Genomic DNA, 6,370 nt, shown 5'->3' on the forward strand with positions numbered 1-6,370 from the left:
CCTGGAAAATGAAATTAAGGGGTGAGAGAGGATTATACTGGGAGAAGTAGAATGGGGTAAATTATCTCACATGAAACAGACAAGAAAAGGCTTTTACAGTGGAGGGGAAATGGGGGAAGGGGACAGGGAATGAGTGTTCAATTAACTACAACAAAATTTTCAACTCAATCATTGATTTATAATTTATATTTGCTCATAGTCAAAAATTCCTAGTGACAGTCCCAACTTCCCATTACCATATCTTTTATTTCTTTGAATTACCCAAAGAGCCAAATCAATTCCTTTAAATTTTCTAAATTACTAATCCTTTGACTATTTAAATGACTATTAATTGAATTAAATTTAATTAAATTAAAATGACTGTTTAAATCACAGCAAAGTGATAATCCTTTCTCTATCAATCAATTAATATGTATTTGTTAAATCTCTCCTTGTTTGGTAATGTTATATTGATTGTAGTTAATTAGAAGAAATTAATCAGCCTTTGTATGTAACACAAGTCTTGGTATTACATACATAATAAAAAGTTACGCCTATCTCCCAGGGTTATTGGGAGAAACACATGGTTGTAAAGTGCTTAACATGGTACCTGGCTTCTGTAAAGGATGAACACTGTAATATTCAGACCTTGTAGGAATACAATTGAACAAAATTTTACTCCATTTACAAGTACTTTTTCTAATTGGCATGGAATATTAACAACAATGAGAAAGCATAGACTAACCATTTTAAAGTATTACTAAAAACAGACTTAAGCAACTTTTAAGACTTTGAAAAAGCCTGGCATGTGGTAGGCACTACTTAAACTACTACAATTAGCATGAAAATGCCAGGGGTAATAAGATAAATGATTTCCTATGAAGTGATAAGTTTGAAAGGTATTTAACTAAATTATTATCCCCTGATTGGTGATGTTTTAAGTATAAGAAGGCTAAGAGAAACTGTTAAAGCAGGTTTCTTCCTCTTTTCAATCTGAATACTGTTACATTATAAATATATGAGTTACAGGATTATTAGAGTATATTTCATATTTTAAAAAAACTAGGAAATAATAATAGTAATAACAAATGACTTACTGTTGGGAGCAAAGTATGGTGAAATCTTCTTAGGCGATCTTGGTCTGTGAGATTCCTTAGAATGAACACTGCTGACAGGGTATTGTGAAACTTTGTAGCACAGCCATTTGAGGAGCTAAGGCCCCTTGCACCCAAAGTGGAGAAATGGAACTTTTGAATAGTAAGTGGGTGTCCTTTGAGATCATTCAGAAACTCATGTAATTGTTTCTTTTGATGCCATTATTTTGAACTACTCACTGTTTATAAACTTGTGGTGAAGAAGTGGAAACAGCGGTATAATGCTAAATAGATGTCTTGGGTTTGGGTGACTGAGGAAGGTAAGCCACTCCTCCCCAAAACTTCTGTCACCAGGTATAACTTTTTAGTTCATAAGTACGGTCATTGTGGCACACAAGGGATAATAGATTCAATTAAGGAAGAGTGGGTTACTCCAGATACCACCCCAGTGGCAACTTGCATAATAATCACTTCCACTAGCGGCCACCTGCTAGCTTGCACCCCTCTCTGAGCACTTACAGAACAAGATGATGATTGTGCCCAAGTCAGTCCTTGACCAAGGTTGAACTATTCCCTAGTTCTAAAGCCACAGCTCCCAATTGACTAAAAAACAAACAAATTGACTGCTCAATGTATTTATTCATCCCATCCCAGAACTTTATTATAATTGCAATTATTTTGGCAACTTTTAAATGAATTCAGTTGTATATTAGGAGTCATCATCTTATTTTAAGAAAGTGTTCTGTTAATAGTTCCACAGCAGAATCTCATCCTAAAGCAGGGTGGGTGAAATGAGCAGCTAAAAGAAAATAGCTAGAGTAAGTTTTTTTATTTGGTTTTAATATATAGTTATAAGATTATGTAATTACACATGCCAAATATAAAATTTGGGTTCAGAATTTTCAAATTTGTCAGTTATTTGAATTTGCCAAGCTAAAAATGTAAGTTTTCTGGTCTAGTGATGTTCCTATTAGTGGTATTAAGGCCTGGGTTAGCTCTCACTATCTGACCTGGTTACTGTCATAGTAAACTAGAACTCTATTATGATCTATTTTGTCAGAAATTTTTTAACAGAGAAGGGGATCTCTGCAAGTGACCTGAACTGGAAAAGCAAATGTACTAGAAGCTGCTCTGAAGTACCACTCCTTATCGTATGCCTAAGAGGAGAGATCTCCAGAAGAACACAGGACTACATCAGGGGAAATTTCATAGACTGGACAACTGTATGAGATGGGACTCTGAACCTTATGATGTGATGGATCCATGAAAGGGACAGTGGAAATGAGATTAAGAAATAAATTGCACCATTATCTTCTATAAGGCTTATTTCCCTAACTTCAGGTCAATTCCAGGCAAACATTATCTAGATAGCCAATAACTGCAGTGAGCCAGGTGTAAAGTTAGCTAGGTGGGATATTTATAATCAAGAGGAAATGTCATACTGGGGAAATTGAGTCAATAAGATTCTACCTCAGCCCATGACAACAGTCATTCTCTCAACCTTTGCCATGAAAACTCTACCTGTCAACCCATAGGGTTGATGGCATCATGGATGGATCACTGGCTTGACAGCATTCCTTGATGATCATACCTGGAGTCAGACTCAGAATAATATCAGTTAACAGTCCCATAAGTTCTTAAATAGCAAGTTTCAATAATCACAGCCTTAGGTGAATTCAGTTCTCAAGAGTCACATATCCTATGTAACAAGGATTGTCTATTATCTCATATTGTTAACAGTAAGAGATTCATCATGAAAAATCACAACTTATCTTGACAGAACTAGTACTCATGGTAAGTAAATGCTTTGTCATCCCTAAGTTCAACATTACACAAATGATTTTGCTTTATGATGCTTAATAACAAACAACACATGACTTGGGAGGGAGTGTGTAAATATAATTATCCCAAATTGTATGCAGAGAACAGCTTATAGGAAATATTGTCTTTTGTACAGCATGTTCAGTTCTTAACCATGTTCAAATAGACATAAACATAGACTACTGCTCTCAGAATCCCTTTTAACAATGGGAACACCTTTAAGATGTCTCAGGTAATTTGCATGCATTTCTAATAAACCAATGTTCTAATCCCAGATTAAATAACAAACATAAGTAAAATTAGATTTCCCGTTAAGGTGACACAAAATAGCTCCCAAGTTAACTATTCTCCACTAACAAAACTGAGTATACTTAAATCCTATTCCTTAAAACATAAACAAAAGAGATTCTTGACTTTAACCTCACAACTTAATAGATTCACAGCTTTGTTTCACAATTTTCTTTACCTTAGTTTAATTTTATCTATAACATTCCAAAACAATGAAATACTTTAGGAACTGAGTCTTATACATATGACAAATTCAGGCACTAATTAAAGTCTTGCTTAAGCCACTGAATGGCTACAAATTCATATCAAAATCAAGTTCTTCTCCACATGCAGCTTATTACAGTAATTCAGATGGTTTAGGATTAATCTAATAATGAATAAAGTCAGTATTATAATAACAAACTTCCATTGTTTGTCTACCCTGATAATAGAAATTTGCTGTGACAGTCAGAAGCAGGAACATATTTATAACAGCATCAAAACTGGTCCTCAAGGCCTACACCATTATCAGTAGCCTAGCATATGGAACCAGGTGGACAGATTTCCTGTATGGGAAAATGAATTAACAAGAGTCCAATCTTAGTTTTCCCAAGGTAACCTCTCTACCTTATTACCAGGGAGAGATATTCACTAGTCTTGGATCACAGATGTCCCTGCCACCTAGCTGCCCCTGCTGACGTTCTTCTGAAAGCATTCAATTTAAGTCAGTCCAAGGACACAACAAACCTGAGAACGAAACTCCAAAAAGAATATTCAGGGTCCCAGAAAAGCTTTCTCCTCAGACAATAGCCTCACTAATCACAGTGGGTCTGCACATAATTGTTATCAATACCATCAAATTAGTACAATAAATTGGCCTACAAATAAAACTGAACAGGCCTTCTAAAAATCACACAAAAGATCTTTACTTAAACATGTACACAAAATATTTTTTTACTTAAACATACCTTTCAAAAATTTTTCTCTTAATAAAAACTTAAAATTAATCCTTATTTTAAAAAGATAACCACTAGAATCTAATAAGTAAATTAGTTGGAAACCTCTAAACTGACAGATATCTCTCTTATTCAACCTTAAAGCAAAAATAAACCTTTAAAATTGGAATTTATCAAAACTAAGTTGGTTTACAATGCCTTTAAGTATCATAAATCCCAAAAGTGCCATAAAAACAAAATGAATTCCTAACCATCACAAAATACTGAGTACCACCCTCCTTTAGTCAAAACACGCTTAGAATGGGAAGCTGATTCAGTTTTTCTAAACCAAAAAAAAAAAAAAAGCCCAATTAAATTAGCCTTATCACAACAACAAAGTTTACCAGGCCTTTAAAGTTTTACTCAATATTCTTTTCTTCTTTTGTCTTCTCCTCAGGTATAAATTCACCCTGATATAAAATAAGCCACTACAAATCAAGAAAATAATTACAATCTGGAATATCCCATAGATAGTCAATGTGGGATAGTTCACTAAAACCCCTAGAAAAACAGCACTGTAATTGCTATAAACCTCCAGATTAACATACACACACACACATATGCATGTATCTTAGATGAAATTCACTCTATATCATAAGCAGGCTTGAAAATTATACCAAGTAATTAGGGCAAAGTCCTTCCCTTTTGAGGAATCTGTCTGGTTGGAACCTATATTTTACTCCTATCAACCATCTCTGAAACATGGTAATGCTGGAACATGGTAAAACATGGCTCAATGACATTAATTCCTCCCATTAAAAATTGTCATTATGGAGAGAAACAACCTCAAACTTCAAATAGATTCTAAGCATATGTATAAGGAATAACTGCGTAGGACGATTCTCACCATTTAAAGTGTGCCTTGTGCTGAAATCAGTATCTTATAAGTATGGAATCAATGGTAGATTCATGGAGGCATCAACCTAAGTGGGGTAGGAAAAGAAGTAAAAGGCCTAGAAGAGGGACAACTGAGAAATGATTCCTTGAGGGCAAGTTAACTGAACCATGATCACAGGAACAGGAAAATGACGCTATCCTTAATGTACATTTTTTTTTCTTTTCTTAGTTTTCCAACTGAAAGAAAGCAAAGTCAGAGAGAGGCTTACTTTCTCTGAAGGAACACAGAAATATTTCTTAAAAAAGGACATATTATAGTAAGTAAAATTTGACAGTATTTTTGTTGAGTATGGTAACTTGTAGGTCATTATAGATTTGAAGATATGAATACCATTCAATATTTTGAATTTCATAAGTGCCTCTTTCGCTAAAGCACATGTTTAGTAGTGTCTGATAGCAGTATCTTGCAGGTAGAGTTGTACTGTCTCTGATCAATTCATTCTTGAATTGGGTGCTGAATCAGGAGTAGAATTAACCTTAATAGTCTCATAAGCCTTCCTTACCAGATGAAAGTGTAACCTACTTATTAGAGCCACTGCCATGGCTTTCAGACATTCTCAATAAATGTAACAGACTGTGGAAACAATTCTACACTGAACAGTCATGTTCAAAGGAGTGACTGATTGTGACAATACACAAATAAATGCAGAGTGTAGTAGGCCTTTTAATAAAAGTAATGTGCAGATGATATATTTCACTGCCATCTTTGTAGCAGTAGCCATTGAAATTTTAAATGCTACTTGTTTGATGTCACTTGGAAAGATTATTTAAAAGATATGTTTTCCTGGAGATTATTTTTCATTAGAACTTTGTCCACTTTCTAAAAGGACTTATTCAAAGTGTCTCAGTCCTCATTACAAAGCTAATTCTAAGAAAGTTACAGGCAAAAGTGGAAGCTCACCATCCAGGAAGATAAGTTGCTGCTTCCTCATTTGTATAACTTTTCATGCAAGTTGGCTGATTGTACTGTAACAGGGGCTGTAAACCATAAATAAAGAGTTCAAAAATGGATACACACAAAGCATTTTCTTTTCAGCTAGGCAATTGGGGTGAAGTGACTTGCCCAGGGTCACACAGTTAGTAAACATCAAGTGTCTGAGGCCAAATTTGAACTCATGTCCTCCTGACTCCAGGGCCAGTGCTCTATCCATTGCGCCATCTAGCTGCTCCCCCACACAAAGCATTTTAACAGATAATAATAATGTCTGACAATTCTATAAGGCCCTAGGCTTCTGATGTGTTGCCCAACAGATGAATCAGTGGAGAAGTTTCCAAATGCCAATTCCTTACACTGATGCAGACACAGATTTTTATAAT

Source organism: Vombatus ursinus, unplaced genomic scaffold (assembly GCF_900497805.2).
Source record: "Vombatus ursinus unplaced genomic scaffold, bare-nosed wombat genome assembly UNPS02014814.1, whole genome shotgun sequence".
Classification (NCBI taxonomy): domain Eukaryota; kingdom Metazoa; phylum Chordata; class Mammalia; order Diprotodontia; family Vombatidae; genus Vombatus; species Vombatus ursinus.